Raw genomic sequence first — 14,569 nt, forward strand, 5'->3', positions numbered from 1 at the left:
GCAACATATAGAGACGGTCCCTACCCAACGGCGGGCTCACAGTCTAGAAGAAAATGCATTCATTCATTCATTCAATCGTATTTATTGAGCACTTATGGTGTGCGGAGCACTGTACTAAGCGCTTGGGAAGGACAAGTTGGCAACATAGAGAGACGGTCCCTACCCAACGGCGGGCTCACAGTCTAGAAGAAAATGCATTCATTCATTCATTCAATCGTATTTACTGAGCGCTTACTGTGTGCAGAGCACTGTACTAAGCGCTTGGTATGTCCAAGTTGCCAACATATAGAGACGGTCCCTACCCAACGGCGGGCTCACAGTCTAGAAGAAAATGCATTCATTCATTCAATTGTATTTATTGAGCACTTATGGTGTGCGGAGCACTGTACTAAGCGCTTGGGAAGGACAAGCTGGCAACATATAGAGACGGTCCCTACCCAACGGCGGGCTCACGGTCTAGAAGAAAATGCAAGTTCTCCTCTGCGACATTATAGACGGTTTCGAGCAACAGAACTAACATTAGTCTGTGAAATACTCTCTCCTAACCCCGTCTTAATTACTATTAGACAAACCTGACTTTGGGACACGTGTGGTGGGACTGTGTGACTGACCCTAAGTAGAAAGAAAAGAAAACAGCCACGACGAGGGTGGGATTCGAACCCACGCGTAGACTGTGAGCCCACTGTTGGGTAGGGGCCGTCTCTATATGTTGCCAACTTGGACTTCCCAAGAGCTTAGTACAGTGCTCTGCACACAGTAAGCGCTCAATAAATACGATTGAATGAATGAATGAATGAATGGATTAGCAGTCCATCGCCTTAACCACTCGGCCACCTCGTCCCGGTCTGCCATTCGGGCTCGCGCTTTGGAAGCCCTTGGGATCAATGCAAGGTCAGATTCTGCTTAATATCATCATCATCATCATTAATGATATTTATTGAGGGCTTACCGTGTGCAGAGCTCTGTACTGAGCACTTGGGAGGGGAATGATGATAATAATAATGATGATGGCATTTGTTAAGCGCTGACTATGTGCAAAATGGGGATTAAATACTTGTTCTCCCTCCTGCTTGGACTGTGAGCCCCGTAAGGGGCAGGCACTGATCATCTTGTATCTAACCCAGTGCCTGGTAAGGTGTTCAGTACATAGTAAGCACTTAACAAATACTATTAATAATGTTGATATTTGTTAAGCGCTGGGGAGGTTGCAAGGTGATCAGGTTGTCCCACGGGGGGGCTCACAATTTTAATCCCCATTTTACAGACGAGGGAACTGAGGCACAGAGAAGTCAAGTGACTTGCCCAAACTCACACAGCTGACAGAGCTGGGATTTGAACCCATGACCTCTGACTCCAAAGCCCAGGCTGTTTCCACTGAGCCACAGCAGCTTCTGTTTATCCTCACACTTTGTTGCTTCCCTTTTCCAAGCGCTGGTGGGGATACAAGGTGATCACGTCGTCCCACGCGGGGCTCACAAGTCGTAATCCGCCTTTTACAGATAATAATAATAATAATGTTGGTATTTGTGAGAAAACCCGATTACCTTGGATCTACCTCAGCATCAGAACAGCGCTTGGCACATTCTAAGCGCTTAACAAATACCATTATTATTGTTATTTCTATTATTAGTCAAGTGCACAGGTGACATAGTAGGGAAAGAAAATTGGGTAAGAATAAGTCAGGGAAGCAACACGGTATAGTGGCTAGAGCCGGGGCCTGGGAATCAGAAGGTCATGAGTTCTAATCCTGTCTCTGCCACGTCTGCTGTGTGACCTTGGGCGAGTCACTTCACTTCTCTGTACCTCAGCTGTTCCACGGGGATTGAAACGGTGAGCCCCAACATGGGACGGGGTCTGTGTCCGACTCGATTTGCCTGTATCCACCCCAGGCTTAATGCAGTGCCTGTCACACGGTAAGCGCTTAATTAACAGATACCACCGTCGTCACCGCCATCAGGGAAGGCTTTCTGGAGGAGGTGAATTTTGAGGAAGGGTTTGAAGGTAGAAGGAGCGATGGTCCATCAGATATGAAGCCTGGAGGAGTTCCAGAGAGGATGGTGGGCGTGAGAAAGGGGTTGGAGATGATGAGAGAGATAATAATAATAATAATTATGGCATTTGTTAAGCGCTTACTATGTGCCAAGCACTGTTCTAAGCGCCGGGGGATACAAGGTATGAGGGCAAGACGTAGTAAGTAGGTTAGTGTTAGAGGAGGGAAGTGTGTGAACTGAGTTAGAGTGAGGGAGGAGTGAGCTGGAGTGCTGGACGAGGATGAAACTGCCAAGTTTGTTTGGAAAAAGCTTCCATCCTATCATCTCTTGGAAGTGAGGAGGAAAGGCATTGTGTGCAGTCTTCTTACCTGCAAGGGTCGGGAAATTGGAAATACATCAGTTCCCTGTGGGTTTTTAATGCCAGGGGCAAGGAATCCTCAGAATAAAGCCACGTCTTTCACTGAACAATCTTCCCCTCAACTGTCTCTCCATCCTCTCTGCCCTAGTAATGTGCCTGCCTTTCCGTTGAGAAGAATGTTTTCTTCTCTGATTGCTGCTGACAACGAAATGGTGGGATGGGTGTTGGGAGAAAACAGGCGAACTGAAGGAAGACAAATTTAACGCAGAAAGCTTCTGGAAATTAAAATACAGTGTGTGCGGAGCTCCTGAAACAATGTTAGTTTCAGGGGAAAAAAATGCTGATTTCCTGTCATTTGTAAACCACCACCCTAATGAGCCTTGAGCTTAGGTTGGTTCTGTGAATCAGTGAATGTGTCGGATACTCTGCTTAGAGGAAACCAACTGCAGAGCTGTTGATCTGACCTTCTATTTATTTTATATCCGGGAGAGCTCAGAATACTGCTGCTTTTATCCGATTCTTGATATACAAATCTTCGAGAAGAGCGTTTGGGTCTCAGGTGACTACATTTTTCTCCGTAAGTCAATAGTGTGAAATGTTGATAGCAATTTCCTGTTGGCCAAGAAAATAATTCACCCTATTTGGAGGGTGGGGCAGTGAGGAGGAGTGTGTACGTGTTTCCTCCCTTTATTTATGACGTAGGGCTGTTAAAAGTCCCTATAACTAGCACTTACCGTAGAACGGAAAAGCATGCATTTATGCCTCACTTCATCAATAAACCAATGGTTTATTATGCGATTTCAGTATCTGTAATTAGAGTGGAACAGGTGGTGAAGGCTTATAGCGATGTTTAGAATAACCCACGGGGCCGGCTATTGTACTCTAAGGAATATTTCCATTTATCCACAATAAAGATCTGGAGGCTGGGAGGGGGAGATACATTGCCCAGTTCAGGCTTGCTCTGAACAGAGAACCAAGCTAGCTCCTTAAATAATAACACTTTATGCCGCTCTTTGTACCTCTCATCAAGAGATCACCCCGTGCCTGACAATCATACTCGCTTAAAAACTCTCGGCTCTTTCTTTCTTTATTAAATTATAAAACGATGCTTCAGGCCATTGTTTCGAACAACAACTGTGCCTCTGACTTATGCCGTTACTCATCAGTTCCCCGCGCTCGCTTTCCATTTCCTTGATTGACTTTGAACTACTCAGAGTCCCATTACGGTCTTAACCTTTCAACGGATCAACACAATGACAAGCGCGGTGTAGAAGTTCAAGGGGAATAAGTCAGGTCTACCGAATCCCCCATTTCTCTCCTGACCTGCCGCAAATCAATCCATTTGGTTTCTTCTCCATTTTGTTGAGACTCAACCTCTCTCTTCCAGACTTCTTAGAAGTGTTATCTGCACAAACCCTAACCCGGCCTGCTTATTGTGATCCAGGTTTGGAAGGTGGGGAAATATCCCTCGTTTACTTACGTATATATACGTGTCTCTCTCTCTAGACTGTAAGCTCGCTGTGGGCAGGGAGTGTGTCCACCAACTGTTATATGGCTATGCTGTACTCTCCCAAGTGTTTAGTCCAGTGCTCAGCACCCAGAGCAATCAATACAACTGAGCGATTGATTAAAAGGAGACCTAAAGGCCATTAAGTAACTTAGGCAAAGTTCCACCGAGCTGCCCGGAAATCCATCCTATAAATTTTCTGATTAAGGAGTTGCAAACTGAAAGCATACTGGGTGGTAGATTGCATTTTCCCTGGCACTTACCACAGTGTTGGCACTCAGTCGGTACTAAGTAAATTACACTTGTGCTCTAACTGTAAGCAGAACACTGTACTCAGTGTCTGGAAGACTTCAAAAGAGTTGGTAGACACCATCCTTCTCTCAGGGGGCTTCTAATCCAGTGGAAGAGACATACGTTAAAGTAAATTACAGGTAGGAGAAGCAACCGAGGATAAGGATTTAAACATAAATGCTGTGGGGATGATGGGGTGAGTAGCACGGGCTCGGGAGTCAGAGGTCATGGGTTCTAATCCCGGCCCTGCCAACTGTCAGCTGTGTGACTTTGAGCAAGTCACTTAACTTCTCTGTGCCTCAGTTCCCTCATCTGGAAAATAGGGATTAAGACTGTGAGCTCCATGTGGGACAACCTGATTAGTTTATATCCCCCCGGCGCTTAGAACAGTGCTTGGCACATAGTAAGCGCTTAACAAATGCCATTATTATTATTATTATTATTATTATTATTATTATTATTACCTAGGTGTTTAGAGACTATAAATTAGTTGATCTTGGCATCCTGCAGACCAGGGATTATGGGCGTGCTGGTATTATTCTGTCGGATACCCAAAATGGCAGCTAAATTCATTCATTCAATCGTATTTATTGAGTGCTTACTGAGTGCAGAGCACTGTCTTAATCAATCAATCGTACTTATTGAGCACTTACTGTGTGCAAAGCACTGTACTAAGCGCTTGGGAAGTACAAATCGGCAACATATAGAGACGGTCCCTACCCAACAACGGGCTCACAGTCTAGACAGAGAGGAAGCTTTCCACTCTCCTGGGGGTTTCACTGCCAACACTTGTGTCCCGCATTCTCGGGCTCAGCACCTTCCCTCAGAATGCATCCAGTTGAAATTAGAGTGTACAAAGCGCTAACACTTTCACAGGGGTTGGTACGTCCACTAAAGTGATTGGCTTTTCCCCCGTCTCAGGATCGCCGGGAGAGTTTCCAGTCGTCTACCCCTCTCAGCTACGGGAGGGAGAGTCAAGCAGAGGCCTTCCCATGCCATTCCTAGCTTGGGCAAGGGCTGGTGAGGGGAAGGCAATCTGCTACAAGTCAAAACTCACCCGTGCTGGGCAGCAGCGGCACGGGAGAGAGTCGAAGGCGGAGACTCAAATTTACCGCGCGGAAGAAGGCAATGGTAAATCACTTCCTTATTTTTACCGAGAAAACTATGGATCCACTACCAGAACGATTGCAGGTGGAGGTGGGGCATTCTAGGAGTGATGTGTTCATGGAGTCGCTGCGGGTCAGAGACGACAAGACAGATAAGACAAAACAAGATTGGCTTTTCAACCCCGCTTTCTCCACCGAGTCAGCATCTCTCTTTCCTCTAGAAAAAGGCCAAAGGGTCGCCTGGATGATAGTGAACGAGTTTACACAGGCAACTTTGCGTGTGTTTTTGGCCACAACCTGAAAACATCCCAAGACGGTCTCGTGGGCCTGAAAAGCTCAATGAAAAAGGGGAAAACCTGCCCACTTTGCTCATAAAACCAACCCTCCTGAGACGAGAGAGGAAAAAGTGAAAAAGTTGTGAAAGTCATCAGTGGCGCGACCTGATGTTGGTCAAAACTAAGAAAATAGAAATGGGCAAAAGGATTTTTTATTAATGTCATTTGATGAGTTGGTATTATTATTATTGTAGTATTTTTAAGGGTTTACTATATGACCAACACTGTACTGTTTTCTAGGATAGATACAGGATACTCAAGTTCCAAATGGGAATCACAAATAAGTAGGCGGGGAAAAGGTAATAAATCCCCATTTGACAGATGAGGGAACTGAGGCACAGAGAAATTAAGTGATTTGCCCAAGGTCACACAGCAGGTAAATGGTGTAGCCAGGGTCAAAACTCAGGTCTTCTGACTCCCTGACTCTTTCCACTAGACAACACTGCATTAATGGTTGAAGAGGGGAATTAGCGAGGAAGACAGGCCCATCTGCATTAGGAGGGAGTCTATGAAATGGTCTTAGAAGTCTGATTTCAAATCTACTCTGAAAGTAGATCGGCCCCATGAATCCCATTTTCCAGGCGAGATGGAATCAGCCATTTTGCTTAGGTAGTAGCTCAAACCCCTTTGGTCTTTCAAGGCACAAAACACTCCCAGGAAAAACAGATACCACGGCGGGGAAAATTACAAATATTTGGATTCTGGACATCCCATTTCTCAGAAGCAGGACGACCTAAGGGAAAGAGCAGGGACCAGGGACTCGAAGAATCTGGATTCTAATCCCGGCTCTGCCACACGCCAGTAGTGTGATCTGGGGCAAATTCTTTACCTTCCCCTTGCCTCATCGGGATTCAAAACCTGTTCTCCTTCCTTACTTGGACTGTGAGTCCCGTGCGAGTCAGAGACTGTATCTGACCCGATTATCTCGCATCCATCCCAGGGCTCAGTACAGCGCTTGGTGCATAATAAGTGCTTAACGAATACCACAAGTATTATTATGCTGACCTTCCCCTGCCTGCCAAGCCGGGCAACAGTCCCAACAGAAAGAGTTACTGAAGGCAAGTGTCATATGTTCAGGGGCAATTGTGGATTACCCAGGTTTTTGGCTTCCCCTTTTTCTCTTTCTGGCTGTCTCCCTTTTTGTTTTGGTCTTGCCTCTGCTTGTTAACACTTTCATAAAACATCTAAGAAGGACAACAAGGTGAGGCTTTAATCTGTTTTTCTACTTGTCAGCTGTGTGACTTTGGGCAAGTCACTTAACTTCTCTGGGCCTCAATTACCTCATCTGTAAAATGGGGATTAAGACTGTGAGCCCCACATGGGACAACCTGATCACCTTGTAACCTCCCCAGCACTTAGAACAGTGATTTGCACATAGTAAGCACTTAATAAATGCCATTATTATTATTATTATCATTATTACTTAGTAATTCTACAGTGAGGTTTGGAGGAAAAGAAGGTGGTAGGAAATGAATGGCTCAAATTGGGCTTTGAGATTCCCTATGTATTCTAATTATCCTAATAATCAATCAATCAATCATATTTACTGAGCACTTTATGCACAGCACTGTGCTAAGTGCTTGGGAGAGTACACTATAACAACAGACACACTCCCTGCCCACGAGGGAATATTCTCATTAACAATGATATCATTACTACTCTTAAAAATAATAATTATTACGGTGGTATTTGTTAAACTTTACTGTGTGCCAAGCACTGTGCTAAATGCTGGGGTAGATAGAGCTCGTTGTGGACAGGGATCGTCACTCTTTATTGCTGTATTGTGCTTTCCCAAGCGTTTAGTACAGTGGTCTGCACACAGTAAGTGCTTAATAAATACGATTGAATGAATATAATCAGATCAGACACAGTCCCTTCTCACAAAGCTCAGAGTCTAAAGGAGAGTTCTGCCATTCTTTAGCTTGGATCATTCAGAATTGACTGAAGACAAGACTAGAACCTAAAAAAGAAATCAGTAACTCTACCCTGAAATGAATTACGAATAATTGATTGGAAATGTCTACATGAAAGAAAATATTAAGAAGTTCTGGACGAGACCTAGCAAAATCCACCGAGAAGAAGCATGAGTGGATAATATCCTTTCCTGGCATAATCGTCGTAAGTTGTTCCTTGTCTCTGCAGAGTTTATAAATTATTGTCTACATAATAGACAAATAGCTTTGTCCTTAATCTTGCTCACACATCTATAATGCTCTGTGTGGGATTCCTGAAAGAAATAAGATCGATGTCTGCTTTGGTTTTCTTTTTTATTTCTATTACGTCCTGTGGAGAACCCAGAGGGGTGAGGCTCTTCCCCACACCTCTGACACACTTGCCCAAAAAAGGGAGGAATCGGAGATTTTCCTCCAATTCAATTCCAGATGGGCCCGTTTTTAAGGATTTGCTCAGCCTAGAGAAGAACCAGCACATCATCACCATCATTATCATCATCGTCATCATCGACAGTATTGACTGAACATCTGCTGTGTTGCCCCGGAGTGTTTTTCAAGGCATTTGGGAACGCACAAGTAACCTCCCTTCCCCTTGTCCTCCAGGAGTTTACGGTCTAACCTGTAGCCTATGGGCTTTAGTCTCAACGAGGAATTTTTTAGTACCTGTGGTTCCCCCGGAATTCAGTTAGTGTAGAACTGCGGAAGGAAACCTCACTGCAGCTCCATTGCTCAAAGAGTGCTCTCCCCACTACTTGATCTTTCCAAATAACACAGTGCTAATTGTGCCCAGTGTCAGAATATTGCCCTGTACTCTCCCAAGCGCTCAGTACAGTGCTCTGCACACAGTAAGCGCTCAATAAATACGATGGATTGAATGAATGAACGAATGTCACCCTGCTGGGAGGCCTTTTCTGAAAATACCAGGCCTTTAGGTAGGGCTTCCAAGCGTGGGCTTGAAATTGCCATTTTCTTATCACACACTTACCAATTCTCAACTATTTGGTTTTCAGACCCTGTCGATCTCTGCCTCTGACTGAAAACTCCTTGTGGACAGGGAACGTGTCTATCAGCTCTGTTGCATTGTACTCTCCCAAGCACTTAACACAGTAAGCAGTCAATAAAATCCATTGATGGATTGATGGACTGATGGATACGAGCATATGTCAGGGCTCTAGCTGGGGTGAGGGCGAGGACTGTACTGACTCACACAGTCACCCTGCTTTTTAGTATAATTTCTTCAATCCAAAAACAGGGGAAGGGGCTATTATGTGGGGAATTAAGTCTAATAATAGGGAGAGCAGAAGAAAAAAGAGAAGAAGAAAGCATTGGAGAGGAGAAAGGTAAGAGGGTGCGTATTTCTAATCCCAAATCCTGTATGTAATAGTCACGCAGTGAATGATAGTAAACCCCCCTCTTCTCTCCTTTTCCTACCCTGGCTTCCGTGTGTATGTTTCAAAAGAGAAACCTACGTGGTTCAGGCCTATACCTCAACATCCTGATCCTCCCTTTCTTCCTACAGCGGGACACGCTGCTATCACTGCTTTAAACACATCCCAGAGGGAAGGGAAAGTTATGGGATGGAGTCAATTATGTGAGTTGATATGGTAGTTAGCTAGAAAGCATGGTGACCAGAAAGCGGATGAAAGGATTGGTGATCACGAGAGTGAAGATGGTTCACTGACAGGACGCAACAAGATGGAAGAGGTGTCACTCCTCTTCCCCTGCCCCCTGAAAAGTGCGAGCAGCGTAATTAATAATAATAATAATAATAACAATGATGGTATTTGTTAAACACTTACTATGTGCAAAGCACTGTTCTAAGTGCTGGGGGGGGGATACAAGGTGACTAGGTTGTCCCACGTGGGACTCAAGTCTTAATCCCCATTTTACAGATGAGTTAACTGGGGCACCGAAAAGTTAAGTGACTTGCCCAAAGTCACACAGCAGACAAGTGGCGGAGTCGGGATTAGAACCCATGACCTCTGACTCCCAAGCCCGTACTCTTTCCACTGAGCCATGCTGCTTCTCTAATTGAACCTCATGGCATCTCAAGCCCATTTCTGATTTTTCTCTGGCCTAGCCTGGCTTTGAATCTGTTTTTGACTCGGCCTTGGTATCTACAACACGTAACTCTTCCTCTCTCAGGATGAGTTCTGCCTCTAATCTTAAGAATCATGTCCTGAATATTTTTCCTGGTATCTTTCTCCAGAGCTGGTCTGCAAAGGTGCAGCAGATACTTGATTCATCTCTCGGAACTTGGAAGCCCATCATCATAATCATCGCTTCATCATCAATATCGGCAAACTCTCTCCTCCAGAGTTAGATAACCGCTCAAAAGAGCAACTCCCTCCCTTCATTTTTCCTTCGGAATACGGGTGTGCCTGGCAGAGGAGGAGAGGCAGAAGGAAATTAGGAGAGGGAAGTCAGAGCGGGGAGAACAAGGAGAGTCTGAGAGTGGAGGCTGCAGCTATCACCTAATCTTTCGGTCAGACACAGACAGGCACAATGGTTTGAAATCCTGGCACACTTTTATCCCCTTTTCCCCTCACATATCTGGCTGAAGGAGTCTACACCCGCTGCAATTCCTGAGGCAGGATGAAACCCTGGCCATCAGATAAATGAAGAAAGGGCGAGGAGACGAAACAACAAACAGTCGAGTGCCTTCTTCTCCGATCTCCCCAGCTCAGACTCTCCTGTCACGCCTTTGTCCCTTGCGGGTCCTCATCACCCAAACGAGAGGGGCCGTTGGATTTCTGATGAGGGAACCTACTCTCTCTCCATCTGTGACTAAACACTCAAGCATTAAATGCTACCTCAGCTCCAGGAGATCCCGAGGGGCTTCCACTGCATTGACCGTCCAGGGGTAAAACAAACCTGAGGTATCTAAAGTTTGGGAAAGCCGAGTAAATACCTCCCTGTCCGTCGAAGGGAATAATCCCAAACTGGAGGACTTTGAATGGGAATGGAGATTCTAGAAAACTGGGGATGGCAGCTAAAAGCTCGCTCAGCACATCCAAGATAAATATGAAATGATATCTAAGACTGACATGGTCTCTAGAAAAATGGAAGGCCTATGTAGGTGTATACACCACATTACACCATGGGCCCACAAGGCCTAGACACATCATACAAAAATAAGTAATTGATAGGTTTCTTTCTGGCAGCCAACTAACTTACTCATATGAATGAAGCTCAGCCTTCAGTTTGGCTTTTAATCTTTTCGTTTACGAGTTGACGGTTAAGACGGCTCTTCCACATTTCTTCCTCGATCCATCAATGCCATTTTCAAGGCGGAAGCCCTTCCCTTTTTTACATAAACACTGAGATTTAACAAATGAGATTTAGAGCAAGGATTCTGTCTGGCTACTATCCATTTCTTTTTTAAAAAAATTAGAAGTATTTGTCAAATTGACAGATGGGACTGCCGAGTGCCTTTTGTTCTTCCTTGAGTGAAAAATTTTCATCTACCTGGCCATTGTATTGTGGGAAAATTGGCCCATCGTACTCAATTGCACTGTGGGAAAATTGGCCCATCGCGCTGAATAGGAAAGCCGCTCAAATTAATATCTGTCGAAGGCGGACCGCACCGTGATACCCCAGTGACTCCAAGAAGCCATTTTAATTGAATAGCTGATAAAGGAAGACGTTCGCTAAATGAATCCAGTTCGCAGGCAAGAGAAGCTCAGATTCCATTCCTGCAGTCTTAGGTCAGGCTGGTTTCAGTAAGTCTCTCTGTGCTGTTCCTCTGTCATGGTATGTACTAATCCTTCCTAATGATTCGTTTCAGGATTCCCAAAGCTGCTTTTTCTATCGAAGTGGAAACATATGTGGCCTTCTCTTTGCCTATGATCTTCATTTTTCTATGTCATGATTCACAGGAAGGAAAAAAAAGTATTTCTCCCAGAATGCCCCAAAGCACTTACACACCCACACCTGATGAAAGCATACAAGATGTTCCGGGGAGAGGGCACGATTCACCACTTATCTCCGAGTTTAAAAACAAGCTTTGGCACAGAATGGGAGTTTCGTAGCGAAGACGAACGGTGAGCTGGGGAATTGAGCCCCCAGAAGAATGTGAAGTGAGGAGAGGTTAGAGGGGTGGAAAGCACACTGGAGAGCACGCTTGCTCCCTTCTCAATAAACTTCACATCCGGCGGAGGCAAGGCAAAATTTGTGTTTGCAATTAAACCGGCTTCAGTGAGTGCTGGTTCCCATCTCTCCCAGTTCATGATTTATCCATAGATTGAGACCGTTTTTGTACACCCCCCCACCCCTTCAGGGTCCCTCACGGTCTTCCCAGGGACTGGGACTTCCATCATCCTCTCCTTCTCCAGTCGGCAACACGAAGCCTTCCCAACTCTCTGGAAAGACCGAGGCTGTCGCCGTGACCGGGGCCGCGACTGCGACGATCGGATTCTCATTGACCTATCCTTCTTGCCATAAGACTGTTTTTTACATTTTTATTGCTTCATCCTTCCTTGGATGTCTGTACCTGTCCCCTCTCCTCTCCCTTATTCTTATTCTCTTTGAGCCCCGAGGGGGCCAGGAACCTTGTCTAATTTTCACTTAAGTTCTTCCCTTCGTTTAGTCCAGTGCTCTGCCCAAAGTAAGCACCTAATAAATATCCCTATTTCTATGAGGTGAATTTGGTTTTCTGAGTAGCCGAAACCGCCCTGAATTTCGATTCCTTTGAGATGAATTCCTTTAACGGTGAAGAGAATGGTAGTGTAAGTCTCCCTAGAAGCTATTCTTGGAATTGATCTGATCCTGGCTCAACATATTTTCAAAGGGTGTAGACGACCTGGACAGGTTTTGCAAAGTGACCAGAATAATTTCAGAGGTTGAAAAGGGTCCGCTGAGAAGAGATGAAAGGAATCCGATTATTTTGCTGAGAGAAGTGACGGCTGAGTATGATACGATAGGCTTCAGGCTCATGAAGGTACTATAATAATAATAGTAATACTGGCATTTATTAAGTGCTCACTATGTGCAAAGCACTGTTCTAAGCACTGGGGAGGTAACAAGGTGATCAGGTGGTCCCATGGGGGGCTCACAGTCTTAATCCCCATTTTACGGATGAGGTAACTGAGGCACAGAGAAGTTAAGTGGCTTGCCCAAAGTTACACAGATGACAATGGGCAGAGCCAGGATTTGAACCCATGATCTCTGACTCCAAAGCCCAGGCTCTTTCCACTGAGTCACACATGAACAGCTGGTCTCCATTACCCCAGAGAAAAATGGTCTTAAACTACAACAAGAAAGAGTTCAGTCAGGCATGAAGAAGGACTTCCAGACCATCGGGGCTAGAATCCTAAAAGGGACCTCTTAGAGACTCTCCATCTCTTGAAAAAATGGACAAACATCAGTTCTGGATTCAGATATTCACCTGCGGAAGGCAGGGATTAGCATTTATGGAGCACCAACTTTGTGATAATAATAATAATAATGATGGCTTTTATTAAGCCCTTACTATGTGCGAAGCACTGTTCTAAGCACTGGGGAGTTTACAAGGTGATCAGGTTGTCCCACGGGGGGCTCACAGTCCCCATTTTACAGATGAGGTAACTGAGGCACAGAGAAGTTAAGTGGCTTGCCCAAAGTCACACAGCTGACAAGTGGCAGAGCCAGGATTTGAACCCATGACCTCCGACTCCAAAGCCCATGCTCTTTCCACTGAGCCATGCTTCTTCTCGTGAGGAGCTCTGTGCTAGGGGCTCAGGAAAGGACGGTCAAAATAGTAGCTATGAAACTTGTTTCCAAGGAGCTCACAACCTAGCAGACGGATGAAAGATATTACAGCTGGAAGAAATATATACATAAATGCTACAGAGGATGGTAAGTACTTAAGTGACTAAATGATGTATAAATGCTGAGGTGGGAGGTGAGGGATATATAGTGGGGAGATAAGAAATTAATTGGGAAAGATAGCCAGGAGGAGATGTGATTTTTGAAGAGCTCTGGAAATGGGAAAAATTGTGATCTGTCAGATTTCACTTGTACTGAGTAATGTACTAAGTGCTCGGGAGAGTATAACACAACAGTGCTGGTAGAAATGATCCCTTCCCACAAGGAGCTTATAGTCTACAGGGGGAGGCAGACATTAAAATAAATTTCAGGTAGGGGAAGCTGCTTCCACGTTAATCCACACATTTCATCATCATCATCATCAATCGTATTTATTGAGCGCTTACTGTGTGCAGAGCACTGTACTAAGCGCTTGGGAAGTACAAGTTGCCAACATATAGAGACAGTCCCTACCCAACAGTGGGCTCACAGTCTAAAAGGGGGAGACAGAGAACAAAACCAAACATACTAACAAAATAAAATAAATAGAATAGATATGTGCCAGTAAAATAAATAAATAAATAAATAGAATAGCAAATATGTACAAACATATATACATATATACAGGTGCTGTGGGGAAGGGAAGGAGGTAAGATGTGGGGGAATGGAGAGGGGGGCGAGGGGGAGAGGAAGGAAGGGGCTCAGTCTGGGAAGGCCTCCTGGAGGAGGTGAGCTCTCAGTAGGGCCTTGAAGGGAGGAAGAGAGCTAGCTTGGCGGATGGGCAGAGGGAGGGCATTCCAGGCCCGGGGGATGACGTGGGCTGGGGGTTGATGGCGGGACAGGCGAGAACGAGGTACGGTGAGGAGATTAGCGGCGGAGGAGCGGAGGGTGCGGGCTGGGCTGGAGAAAGAGAGAAGGGAGGTGAGGTAGGAGGGGGCGAGGTGATGGACAGCCTTGAAGCCCAGGGTGAGGAGTTTCTGCCCGATGCGCAGATTGATTGGTAGCCACTGGAGATTTATCCCATCCCGCCTTGATTACAGCATCAGTCTCCTTGACCTCTCTGCCTCCTGTCGCTTCCTCACTCCAGTGCAAACTTCACTCTATTGCCTGAATCATTTTTTCAAAAAAACATTCAGTCCACATCTCCCCACTCTTCAAGAACCTCCAGCGGTCACCCATCCACTTCTGCAAACAAAAACTCCTTGCCATAGGCTTTAAAGCATTCAATCGCTCTGCCCCTTGCTA

The 14,569-nt window shown here is 45.4% G+C and overlaps 1 non-coding gene across 1 annotated transcript; it reads right to left on the bottom strand.

Moving 5' to 3' along the window:
* Positions 1 to 639: 639 nt before the first annotated feature.
* TRNAS-GCU lies at positions 640 to 840 on the bottom strand. Its single transcript has 2 exons — positions 804 to 840; positions 640 to 678 (listed from the first exon to the last, which is right to left on the bottom strand). It is a non-coding gene; the product is annotated as a tRNA-Ser (tRNA).
* Positions 841 to 14,569: the final 13,729 nt, after the last annotated feature.

Source organism: Tachyglossus aculeatus, chromosome 8, assembly GCF_015852505.1.
Source record: "Tachyglossus aculeatus isolate mTacAcu1 chromosome 8, mTacAcu1.pri, whole genome shotgun sequence".
Taxonomy (NCBI): Eukaryota; Metazoa; Chordata; class Mammalia; order Monotremata; family Tachyglossidae; genus Tachyglossus; species Tachyglossus aculeatus.